The sequence below is a fragment of the Moschus berezovskii genome, chromosome 9 (genome assembly GCF_049115385.1).
Source record: "Moschus berezovskii isolate FMDL1 chromosome 9, NW_MosBer_1.0, whole genome shotgun sequence".
Classification (NCBI taxonomy): Eukaryota; Metazoa; Chordata; class Mammalia; order Artiodactyla; family Moschidae; genus Moschus; species Moschus berezovskii.
Window position 1 is genome coordinate 94260705 of NC_142468.1, and position 13998 is coordinate 94274702.

General features: G+C 36.5%; 1 protein-coding gene across 8 annotated transcripts in view; it reads right to left on the reverse strand.

The window, feature by feature from the left end:
* MYO9A (myosin IXA) overlaps positions 1-13998 on the reverse strand; it is a 244476-nt gene that overhangs the window by 191610 nt on the left and 38868 nt on the right. The window lies entirely within an intron of this gene.

Here is a 13998-nt window from a genome sequence, read left to right on the forward strand (position 1 = left end):
TGTATAGAAGTTATATTTTTGATAAATTTACCAATCCTTTACAGGTTATTATTTCTTTTTTAATAAGCAACATTAGCAATTGCAGTTAATTTTTATTACGTGTTTATTTGTACTAGTCATTTTTCAAAGTACTGTACATGAATTATTTAATTTAAAACTCACAAGTCGTCCCTGAGGGTTGTTTGTTATCATCATCATTTTACAAAAGAGAAAACACAGAAATTTTACATAACTTGACCAAATGTGATAAAGTTGAGATTTAAAGCAGGCAGTCTGGCTCTAAAACCTATATACTATTATCTCCTGGTATAGATTTTCTAAATCTTCCTTTATCCTAAGGATATAAAGTTATTAGCCTATATTTTCTCCTAAAAAAACAAAATTTTGCTTTTCTTATTTAAGTCTTTAATGCATACAGAACTTATTTTCATGTATGTTGTAAGACAGGGCTCATAATTATTTTCAAATCAAATTCAGATTAGCCACTGAACCAGCACCAGAATGAAGATTCTAATCTTTCCCTACTGACTCATAATGCTACCTCTGCCATGTGACTAATTCCATATAAGTATCAATCTGTTCTGGGCTCTGTAATCTTTTTCACTAGTCTATTTACCAACAGTAAGCCTATCTTAATTAGTACAGCTTTATAATCAGCTTCGATATCTGGAGGGCATATCACCTCAATTTGTTCCTCTTTAATGTTACTTTAACTATGTACCACCATAAAAAATTTAAATATCAGTGTATCAACTACAATGAAAAAACTTTTTGGCATTTTGATGGATTTTATAGATCAATATCGGAAAAAACTGACTTCCCATTCATAAACACCATGTTGTTTTTCGTAATCACATTGTTTCACTCCTAAGGATTATCTTATTTTCATATTCATCCTATCTTTTTTCCATTTAAATTTCATAATTGTTTTAAGAGATACTACATGCTTACTTACCTCCTTAAACATTCTATATAACTGGATATTTTTCAGAATAATATTTTAATGTCATCAGAGTGAATTGCTCTTATGATTGTTGATTTTATTTCTTATTTTTTGCAGCCTTAGAGGACTTAATTAGTTTGAGAATTTAGCTTTATAAGTACACTTTTTGATGGAAGACTTGTTTTTCATACCAACATTTACTAAGAACCCATTATTTGCTACTTTTTTTAACACCACCACAATACTATTAATCAATACTATTAAATACTATTAACCTTTAAATTAACATTTCTAATATGACTGACATTTAATTTTCCCAGTTATCTCATAAATATTTTTCTTACAATTGGTCTATTCAAGTCAGGAGATATGTCCTGCAATAACAGCACAGATATATTTTAAGCCAGGAGGTTTTTAGTTGGAAAGCTATATTTGTGTTCTCCTGAATTCCCAGGAATAAAGCCTCGTATAAACTATGGCCTCTGGCAACAGAAAGCAGCAAAGCTACTCCTTAGAGTCACACAGGCTGTTCCCTGTACTATTCCAGACTATTGCATAACTCACCTATCAAGGTGAATAGTATGGCAGCCCCAGAACTAAACTCAGAAATACTGTTTTCAATAGAGGAGCCCCACCTACCCTGGACAATTAGGCCAATTCCAGTGACATTTCTGCATTATCTCAAAGAGGCCAAAACCTCAGCGGCATTCCCTGAAAGTTCCCAGCCATAAACCCTACTCACTTCTCTGTGTTCCATTCTCTAAGATAGAAATGTTTGCCTTATTCTGAGCCCCATTTATGTCAATTCAGTTATCTCTTTTTGTTACTTTATCAGTCACTGCTTTGTGTTAGAAAAAAAGGCGTTCTCTCAAAATATCACTCATAAATTTCTTGGTGGTCCAGAGGTTAGGACTCCATGCTTTCACTGCAGAGGGCCCAGCTTCAGTCCCTGGATGGAGAACTAAGATCCTGCAAGCTGTGCAGCACACTCCCCCACAAAATGTTTTTGAAAAAAATCACTCATAAATCTTGACAGCAAGCCATGAGTGTTTATCAGAATCATCTGGGAAACATTTTAAAAATATACATTTCTAGGCCTCAAAATGGTTCTGAGGTTGGGAAAACAAAGCAATTCTTTTGTTGCTGGTCCAGAGAATAGCATTTGGGAATCGATGGTCTATATTTCCTCTTTCCACTCCCTTACCACTCTTTCCACATAGCAAGCTACTGCCAATGTTCTTTAAAGATGTCACCAATGACCACAAAGCTGTCAAATCCAAAGGTTTTTTTCTCAAACCTCATCTTAACACACCACACTACAGCATTTGTCAAAGGTGGCCATCCTCTCATTCTAAAAACAGCCCTAACGTTACAAATATTTTCCTTATAACCTTCCTGATAGGTTCTTTTTTTTTTTTTTTTTAATGAATCACTCTTACAGTTTCTCTTCCACTATCTCACTTTAAAGATAAAAATATTCTCCCAATTTTTGGTCTCAAACCAGTGCTCATTTGTCTGGTTGATTACATCTAGTCCTCTACAATTTACACTGTTACCTACTATCTATGGATGCTTTTGTACTATACTGGCAGAACTGAACAATTATGACAGAGACTATATAGTCCATAAAACTGAAAATGCTTATTATGTGTCCTTTAAAAGAAAAAGATGCCAACCCCTATTCTAGGATAACAACTAAAAAAATAAGGAAAAGACATAATTTCACAACTAATAGAATGAAAATATGGGATGATACAAAATAATCTATACAAAAGAGGGCAACAGGGGTATTTAGAACAGACAGAACAAACAGAAAGCAAACTAAATATAAGTAATTATATTAAGTGTGAATGCTCCAATTAAAACAAAAGATTGTCAGAGCAGATTTTTTAAATCCACCTATGTGCTGATTTCAATAGATACACATGTATAATATGAGGATACAGAACCTAAAGAATTAATTTAAAAAAAGAAGCCATACATGTAAATTCTAGCCAAAAGAAAGTTGGTACAATCAAAATAACCTCAAGCAAAATGGACAAAGAAAGTTGAGTTAAATATCTCTTAAGCCAGTTTTAGCTTTTACATACTGTAATACTAGGTTTACACCTGAGACAAAAGTCCCTGGATATCAATGGTGACTCTGAAAAGCAGAAAACAGAAAAGAACTATAATAAGTTAAACAAGAAGTGACAGACTGGCAAGTAAGTAGACTAGCAGGTGTTCTCATATCTGCTATAGGAGAAAGGAGAAGTATGAGAGAAATGTTTATTATTTAGAGGGCTTGAGAACACACCTTTATGATTATAAATAGAATCAAACAGAGAAGCAGACACCAAAAACTTTAGAAAACTGAAGGTCTAATAAGCCAAGGTTCTTTGGTAAACAAGACTAAATAAAATTTAAATCAAAGGTGGACAGGTAACTCTTATGGAAAGAAAAAAAATGACACTTTTTCTAGAATTTAAAAACAAGAGTAAAAGGATGGGTTATGAAATAGCTCTTCAGGTTAACATGTGTTAAGAGTGCATGTTAGCTGATCTTCATCACTAGATAGGCTATTAGAGCCCAATTTTAACCTTTGGTAGATCAACAGCAACTAAAAGTCAAATTTGGTACTAAAAGAAAAAAATCTTTGTAATGTTTCAACTAAAGAAAGGGTGATGGAAGAAATGAGTTATCGTATGACACACTACAGCATAGGTATGTGGACATCTATTGGTTTGTAAGTACTCTGTACCTTCTTCTGGTGAAAGTACTATGTTTTTCCTCAGAAGACCTCCTCCCTTGCCATTTGAAACAGTTTGAACGGACTGACCTCATCCTCCAGTTAGCTGAGACACAGGCCTGGCCAACCAGTTTATTCTATTCTCCCTAGTGATAGTGGCTGCTTATTGGGACAATCTATTGAAAATTTGCTGTAACTATTAGGAAAGAAGGACTTATGACTGCTAACCTAAGACATAAATCTAGAGCTATTGGCAGCCATCTTCTCTGAATGCATAGAAGAAGCCTCTCTGCAGTTAAAGAAATGAACTAACTCAACACACAGCAAGGCCTTAAAACATTGAGCCACTGAATCTAGCTGTGTCTCTGATAAACTCAACCACTGAACTGCCTTTTTAAGTATGCCAATCAATTCCTTTTTATTCCCTGAGCCACTTCGAGTTGGCTTTCTGCTCTCTCTGATCAAAAGAACCCACAACAACAGGTTCAGTTCAATATCCTTTGATAATATAGAAATCCCTTACTATACAAATTTCTCATATCTGAAAAATCTCACAATCTAAATTCAGGAACCAAATATATTTAAATATATTTTTGGATACTTCCTTCAGTATCATACTATTTTCTATCCACTTGGGTAATCAAATAAATTCAAATAAGGCAGTACCACTGAGACATCCAAATTCACTATCAAAACTGAAGAATTAAACAGATATGGATGGTGAAGGATACTTGTAATACCAACCATACCGAAACATGGCAAGGGATGAACAATACAATGTCAAGTAAAAACATACAAAATATAAAATTGTATATAAAGGTATACATATATATATAATGGACCAAAATATTCACTTTTGAAAAAAATCTTCACATTTTCCTTTTATAGTTTTCAACAAAAATAAATTTGACATGCATTACTTCATTCTAATTGAACAGAAATTCTATGAGATAGGAAATAAACTATTATCTTCTAAAACAGAGATTAAGGCTAAGAGCAAAATATATACATATATAATTTATGATTTATATTTCAAATCAGCAGAGAAAGAAGGATTAATAATGACATCGGGATAAATAACAAATTGTGAAAATAAAACTATACATATTAAGAATTACTGGCACTTAATAGCAATTAGACATTGATATATTTTTCATAAAGAAAAATATTTAATATTTTTTTATGCCCTATCCCAAAGCAGTTACTTCAAAAGTATATGCTAACAGAGAAAAACAATGTGGTGAGACAGTTGCTGTGGTCAGTAGGGTGTGGTTCAGAACAGGCAAGCTTATGTTATTCACTGGACGGAGTTAGAAGAGACTAATTACAGAGGAAAAACTATGGTGAAGGAAACAGAGTTCAGGAATACAGTTTCCTTTAAATGAGAAGTTTGGTTACAAAAAAAGATCAAAAGGAATAACTAAATATTTTTGATGCAGTGTTTTGTAGATATAAGCTAATAAAACTTAACTTTCAAAAAAATATGCATTGTTGCTTTTACTTTTTATCAAGTTCTCCCAAGTTATTTTTCAACAAGAAAAAAGAAGTGGCCTTTCTCTTTATATGTACTTTGTCACAGGGATCTGTTCATGCAGTTTAGCAAGATCATACCTTATTACTCAGTAACAAGAGAACTCAAAGGACAGAATCAGGCAAAGGTACAACTTAAAAATGAAAACCTAGCTTTGCTACAGCTTCACTCAAAGCAAGACTCACCAGTACATTTTGAAAGAATATTCTACTATCAAGGTAGGGTCCTTTGAGAAAACATTACTGACTTGAGTACTGCTATACAGTTCATGGGGAGAGAGTTATTAAACATTTTGAAGTTATGTTAGAAAAATGATTCTGGAAAAGTGGTATTCAAGAGCTAGTATTCACATTTTTTAATTTCTTAGTACTTAAAATTGAAATGTTCTACAAATAAATATACTCATTACCATACTAATGTATAATCACATGCAGACATACCTTGGAGATATTACAGTTCTTGGTTTCAGACCACCAGAATAAAGGAAATATGACAATAAAGCAAGTCACAAAGATTTTTTTGCTTTCCCATTACAAGTTAATTTACACTATATACAGTCTATTAAGTGTGCAATAGCATTATGTCTAAAAAATGTATATACCTCAATTCACTTTACTGCTTTAAAAAAAAAAGCTAACTGAAAAGTTTTCAGTGAGTTGTAATCTTTTTGCTGGTGGAGGCTCTTCCCTAAATGCAGATTGCTGCTGATCAGCAGGGTGGCAGAGGCTGAAGGCTGGGGTGACAATGGCAACTTCTTAAAATGACAATAAAGTTTGCTGCATCAACTCTCTTCCTTTCATAAATGACTTCTTTGTAGCATGCAATGCTGTTTGATAGCATTTTACCCACAAAACTTCTTTCAAAATTGGTAGTCAATGCACTCAAACCCTGCTGCTGCTTTATCAACTACATTTATGTGATAATCTAAATCCTCCATTGTCATTTCAGTAATCTTCACAGCATCTTCACCAAGAGTAGATTCCACCTCAGGAAACCACTTTCTTTGCTCACCCATAAGAAGCACCTACTCATCTACAGGGTTTAACATGAAATTGCAGCAACTCAGTCACATTTTCAGATTCCAATTCTAATTCTCTTGCTATTTGCATTCACTTCCTCTACTGAAGTACTGAACTTCTCAAAGTTAGCCAGGAGGGTTGTAATCTGCTTCTTCCAAACTTCTGTGTATTTTGATATCTTCTCATGAATCACAAATGTTCTCAATGGCATCTAAAATGGTGAATCCTTTCCAGAAGCTTTTCAAATGAGTTTTCCTAGAACCATCAGAAAAATCACTCTCTATGACAACTATAGGCTTATTAAAAGTTTTTCTTAAATAAGAAGACCTGAAAGTAACAATTACACCTTGATCCATGGCCTTCAGAAAGGATGCTGTGTAGGGAGCATAAAAACAATAACATCATACAACCCTATCAGAGTTCCTGGATAACCAGGTGCATTGTCAATGAGCAGTAATATTCTGCAAGGATTTTTTTTTTTTCTGAGCAGTAGGTCTCAACAGTGGGCTTAAAATAGTCAGTAAACCATCTTGTAAATAAATACACTGACATCCAGGCTTGGTTTGTCCATTTCAGACCACAAGTAGAGTAGATCTACCATAACTCTTAGGGACCCTACGATTTTTGAAACGGTAAATAAGCACTAGGATTCAAGTCACCAGCTGCATTAACCCCTAACAAAAGACAGCCTGACCTTTGCAAACAACCACTGACTTCTCCTCTCTAGCTATGAAAGTTCTAGATGGCATCATCTTCCAATAGAAGGTTGTTTCATCTACATCGAAAATCTTTTGTTTAAGCAACCTTCCTTAATTATCTTAGATTTTCTGAATAACTTGGTGCAAATTCAACATCAGCACTTGCTGCTTCACCTTGCACTTATAAGTTATGGAGACAGATTCTTTCCTTAAACCTAATGAACCAATCTCTGATAGCTTCAAACTTTTCTTCTGTGGCTTCCTCACCTCTTTCAGCCTTCATAAAATTGAAGAGAGTTGGGGCCTTGCTCTGAATTGGGCTTTGAAATAAAGGACTATTGTAACTGGTTTGATCTTCTGTCCACACCACTAAAATGTTCTCCATGTCAGTAATAAGGTTATTTTACTTTCTTTTATGCATTATTTACTGCAGGACCACTTTTAATTTCCTTAAAGAAGTTTTCCCTTGCAATGGCATCTAACTAACTGACACAAGAGGCTTAGTTTTCAACCTGTCTCAGCTTTTGACATGCCATCCTTGCTAAACTGAATCATTTCTAACTCTTGATTTAAAGTGAGAGACACGCAACCCTTTCTTTCACTTGAACACAGATCAGCTACTGTAGAACTATTAATTGGCATGATTTCAATACTTCATATCTATCTAAGGGAATAGGGAGGGCCAAGAAGAGGGAAAGAGATAGGGGAGTGTCCAATCCTTGGAGCAGCCAGAACACATACAACATGTACTGATTAAGTTCATCGTCTTATATGGGTGTGGTTTGTGGCACCTCGGAACAATTACAATAGCAACATCAAAGATCACTGATCACTGATAATCATAATAAATATAATGATAATGAGAAAGTTTGAAATATTGAGAGAATTAACAAACTGTGACTCAGAGACACGAAGTGAGCCTATGCTGTTATAACATTGGATAGGAGGTGGTGATCAAAACCATCCCCAAAAAAAGAAATGCAAAAAGGCAGAATGGTTGTCTGAGGAGGCCTTACAAATAGCTGAGAAGAGAAGTGAAAGGCAAAGGAGAAAAGGAAAGATATACTCATCTGAATGCAGAATTCCAAAGAATAGGAAGGAGAGATAAGAAAGCCTTCCTCAGTAAACAATGCAAAGAAATAGAGGAAAACAACAGAACAGAAAGACTAGAAATCTCTTCAAGAAAATTAGGGATACCAGGGAAACATTTCATGCAAAGATGGGCAGAATAAAGGACAGAAATGGTATGGACCTAACAGATGCAGAAGATACTAATAAGAGGTGGCAGGAATACACAGAAGAACTATACAGAAAAGATCTTAAGGACCCAGATAACCGTGATGGTGTGATCACTCACCTAGAGCCAGACAGCCTGGAGTATGAAGTCAAGTGGGCCTCAGGAAGCATCACTACAAATAAAGTTAGTGGATGTGATGGAATTCTAGCTGAGCTATTTCAAGTCCTTAAAGATGATGCTGTGAAAGTGCTGCACTCAATATGCCAGCAAAATTGCAAAATTCAACAATGGCCACAGGACTGGAAAAGGTCAGTTTTCATTCCAATGCCAAAGAAAGGCAATGCCAAAGAATGTTCAAACTACTGCACACACGCTAGCAAGATAATGCTCAAAATTCTCCAAGCCAGGCTTCAACAGTACTTCCAAATGTTCAAGCTGGATTTAGAAAAGGCAGAGGAACCAGAGATCAAATTGCCAGCATCCACTGGATCATAGAAAAAGCAAGAGAGTTCCAGAAAAACATCTACTTCTGATTCACTGACTGTGCTAAAGCTCTTGACTGTGTGGATCACAACAAACTGTGGAAAATTCTTAAAGAGATGGGAATACCAGTCCACTAGTATTACCTGCCTCCTGAGAAAACTGTAGAAACAACCAGACATGGAACAATGGACTGGCTCAAAATTGGGAAAGGGGTACATCAAGGCTGTATATTGTCATCTTGCTTATTAAACTTATATGCAGAGTACATGTAAAATAGGCTGGATGAAACACGAGCTGGAATCAAGATTGCCAGGAGAAATACCAATAAATTCAGATACGCAGGTTGCTTTCACCCTTATGGCAGAAAGCAAATAGGAACTAAAGAGCCTCTTGATGAAGGCAAAAGAGGAGAGTGAAAAAGCTGGCTTATAACTCAACATTCAAAAAACAAAGATCATGGCATCTGGTCCCTTCACTTCATGGCAAACAAATGGGGAAACAATGCAAACAGTGACAGACTTTATTTTCTTGGGCTCCAGAATCACTGTAGATGGTGACTGCAGTCATGAGATTAAAAGAAGCTTGCTCCTCGGAAGAAAAGCTATGACAAACCTAGACAGCCTATTAAAAAGCAGAGATGTTACTTTGCCAACGAAGGACTGTGTAGTTAAAGCTATGGCTTTTCCAGTAGTCATATATGGATGTGAGTTGGAAGATAAGGCTGAGTGTTGAAGAATTAATGCTTTTGAACTGTGGTGTTAGAGAAGACACTTGAGAGTCCCTTGGACTGCAAGGAGATCAAACCAGACAATCCTAAAGGAAATCAGTACTGAATATGCATTGGAAGAACTGATGCTTAAGTTCCAATACTGGGCTGCTGCTGCTGCTAAGTCACTTCAGTCGTGTCCGATTCTGTGCGACCCCATAGATAGCAGCCCACCAGGCTCCCCCGTCCCTAGGATTCTCCAGGCAAGAACATTGAAGTGGGTTGCCATTGCATTCTCCAATGCATTAAAGTGAAAAGTGAAAGTGAAGTCGCTCAGTCGTGTCCGACTCTTCGCAACCCCATGGACTGCAGCCTACCAGGCTCCTCCATCCATGGGATTTTTCAGGCAAGAGTACTGGAGTGGGTTGCCACTGCCTTCTCCGAATACTGTGGCTACCCAATGTAAAGAGTCAACTCATTGGAAAAGATCAAAGGCATGAGGAGAACCGGACAACAAAGGACAAGATGGTTGGATGGGATCACTGACTCAATGGACAGGAGTTTGAGCAAACTTAAAGAGATGGTGATGTACAGGGAAGCCTGAAGTGCTGCAGTCTATGGGGTTGGACATGACTGAGTGACTGAACAACAACTCTTCCTCTTCTGGGCGGAAAGTTAGACTTTATTCCCCAACCTTTTCTGCAGTTAGTTACACTGCGATTAAGTCCCACACCAGTGACACGTGGGCAGGCTGGGCCATTAAAAGTCTCTAAAAAAGGATCTGCCTCTCTGTATTTGCTGGAAAAATGAAGAGGATCCACTGCTGCTGCTAGGTTGCTTCAGTCGTGTCCAATTCTGTGCAACTCCATGGACGGCAGCCCACCAGGCTCCTCCGTCCATGGGATTTTCCAGGCAAGAGTACTGGAGTGGGTTGCCATTGCCTTCTCCGGGGGATCCAGTGAAAAGCTCTAAGATCCTAAGGGACACAGAGCCAACAGATGGAGGACCCTAAGTTCCCCATGACCACGAGGAGAAGACTACCCACCATCACCCCAACCCAATCCACCTTTATTGGATTGTGAAGTAAATAAAATTTTATTGAGTAGAGTCACTGATATTTGGAGATTTTTTCAATTATAGTAGGCAACTTACCCTAATACATTATAGTTACATTTTTCCAATCCCTCCCTTGTAAGGAATTCTGTAAGGAAACTCCTTAGATTCAATCCATCAATAATTACATTGGTCTGCCTTTAAAATATATTCTGAATCTAACCAGTTTTCACCAGTTCTATCTGTATCACTTACTTCAAAGCCCACTATTATTCTCTCATTTGAGTTACTTACACTGTGATATTCTTCTTCTGTCATTGTTCCATTACAGCCTGTTTATATACAACAGAACAGGCACTCACCTTTTTTAAAGGTAAATCAGACCTTGACACTCTATTGAAAATCTTGAAAACCACCTTAACACAACTAAATAAAATTGAAACTCCTTACTATGCCCTAACCATCTTTACCTCATTCCAATCCAGTATAGCCTCACTGGTGTTTTTTCTGTTTTTAAGCTTATACTGGCTTCAGGACCTCTATGTTTGTTTCCTGCTCTCTCTGCCTGAACCTTCTTTTGTATCACTGAGGTCTCTGCTAAAACACCAACTCCTTAGACAGGCTTTTCTTTACAGCCCTATTTAAAATAACCCTCTTTCTCCACTCTATTGTCCTTGCCCTGATTTTTCTTTTTTTTTTTTGCCCTGATTTACTTTTAATCAGAGGACTTGATGTACTATTTGGAATTATATTACTTGCTCACATTTTTGTTTATTGTTTGACGTCCCCATTAAAAGGAAAAGACTTGCCTTTTTCATCATCAGTATCCACAGCTAAAAACTGTGTTTGTTAAAGGAATAAACAAATTTATATCAACGTTAACTCAAATATTTTACCAATCATTTTTATTGCCTAAGGCAGTTACTTTATTAAAATTTCACTGCAACTTTTTCATACTTTCTCATCTGTTTTCTGTGTATACACCACTGTATCTGACTTCTTTAAGAACTTCTTTCAACAATTTGACAGTCAGTCAGTCAGTTCATTCACTCATTCGTGTCCGACTCTTTGAGACCCCATGAATTACAGCATGCCAGGCCTCCCTGTCCATCATCAACTCTCAGAGTTTACTCAAACTCATGTCCATTGAGTCGGTGATGCCATCCAGCCATCTCATCCTGTCACCCCCTTCTCCTCCTGCCCGCAATCCCTCCCAGCATCAGGGTCTTTTCAAATGAGTCAACTATTCGCATGAGGTGGCCAAAGTATTGGAGTTTCAGCCTCAGCATCAGTCCTTCCAATGAACACCCAGAACTGATCTCCTATAGGATGGACTGGTTGGATCTCCTTGCAGTCCAAGGGACTCTCAAGAGTCTTCTCCAGCACCACAGTTCAAAGGCATCAACTCTTCGGCCCTCAGCATTCTTCACAGTCCAACTCTCACATCCATACATGACCACGGGAAAAACCATTGCCTTGACTAGACGGACCTTGATTGGCAAAGTAATGTCTCTGCTTTTTAATATACTATCAAGGTTGGTCATAACTTTCCTTCCAAGGAGTAAGCGTCTTTTAATTTCATGGCTGCAATCAGCATCCGCAGTGATTTTGGAGCCCAAAAAAACGAAGTCTGACACTGTTTCCACTGTTTCCCCATCTATTTCTCATGAAGTGATGGGACCAGATGCCATGATCTTTGTTTTCTGAATGTTGAGCTTCAAGCCAAACTTTTCACTCTCCTCTTTCACTTTCTTCAAGAGGCTCTTTAGTTCCTCTTCACTTTCTGCCATAAGGGTGGTGTCATCTGCATATCTGAGGTTATTGATACTTCTCCCAGCAATCTTGATTCCAGCTTGTGCTTCCTCCAGCCCAGCGTTCCTCATGATGCACTCTGCATATAAGTTAAATAAGCAGGGTGACAATATACAGCCTTGACGTACTCCTTTTCCTATTTGGAACCAGTCTGTTGTTCCATGTCCAGCTCTAACTGTAGCTTCCTGACCTGCATGCAGGTTTCTCAAGAGGCAGGTCAGGTGGTCTGGTATTCCCATCTCTTTCAGAATTTTCCACAGTTTATTAAATGTTATGTATGGTATAAAAAAAAAAAACAATACTGTAAAGTAATCATCCTTCAGTTAAATTAATTCCTAAAAAAATTAAAATAAAAATTTTTTAAATGAGCAATCAACATCCTTTCCTAAGAAGGTAATCAATATTGCAGATACAATAAGCAAGCCTAGCAACAATATATATAGAACGGTGGCTCTTAAGAAAATATCCAGGGGACTTCCCTGGCAGTCCAGTGGTTAGGATTCTGCACTTCTTACCCATGCAGGGTGTGTGGGTAAGAAAATACCCAAATGGCCAAGAAAGTTAAGAAAAAGAACTCAACATCTGTGGTAGATTAGATTATCATTCAAAAATACTTCAGTGTTCATTGGAGAAGCACACCTCCCCTTCCCTCAAATTGGCTAAGATACATGACAATTTAGAGTGAGAAGTCAGCAGACATGCTGCAAACAAGGTCTTGAAATATGTGTGGTAAGCTAGGTAAGCCATCTTGCACTTTGTCCAACTACCATGAGAACAGGCGTCAACTAGCCTACTGGTTCCAGTAGGAAGGAAGATAGGATACTCAGAGTAAAGCTGACCCATCTGACCCAAAAAATCATGACCAACAAATACTTATTGTTGCAAACCACTGGCAATTTTCAGATTGTTTATAAGCCAGCCATAGTTGACTAACACAATATCATTAGTGATCAGAGATATGCAAACCAAAATCACAATGGGATATGCCAAAATCACTATTAAAATGGGTTATGTCCACAAAAAGATTTGTATAAGAATGTTCATTGTCACTTCATTCATAAAATAGTCCCAAAATGAAAACAATCAAAATGTTCATCAACAATAAAAGTAATAAATGGAATACAAGACAGAATTAAAAAAAGAACAAATTACTGATATAACATGAACTCACAGATAATATTGAGTAGGGAAAAAAAGCCAGATACAAAATGATACACTCTAAATTATCCCATTTATATAAAGTTCACAAATAAAGAAAGTCAGTCTATGGTTATAAACTTCAGAAGTATGATTCCCTTTAGGGGAGAAGTTTTGGAGGCAAGGCACAAAATGAAGCCTTATGGCGTTTTATAAACATTCTATATCTTGACTTGGATGATACATAAGCAGCTATATACATATAATTTTTAAACTGTAAACACTGAGTATTTTAACCTGTGAACACCACACTTACTATACGTTACAACACAACAAAAATGAGGAAAAACTTTAGCATAACTAACGAGATTAGTTATCTGAAGTTAAAATGATATTTGATGTGATAAATATCAGTCTGATATTACAACTGTTACTGATAAGAATGTTTCAAAACTATGCTTACCAGAATCTTTAAATACCTTGAGGAAGTACAAAAATCAGCATTTAAATTAAATATTATTCCAAAGATTTTATTGAAGTATAGTTGATTTAAAATATTAGTGTTGGACATGTAACATAGTGATTCAGTAGTTTTATAGATTAAATATACTTAAGTTACTACATAATAATGGCTATATTTTCCTGCACTGT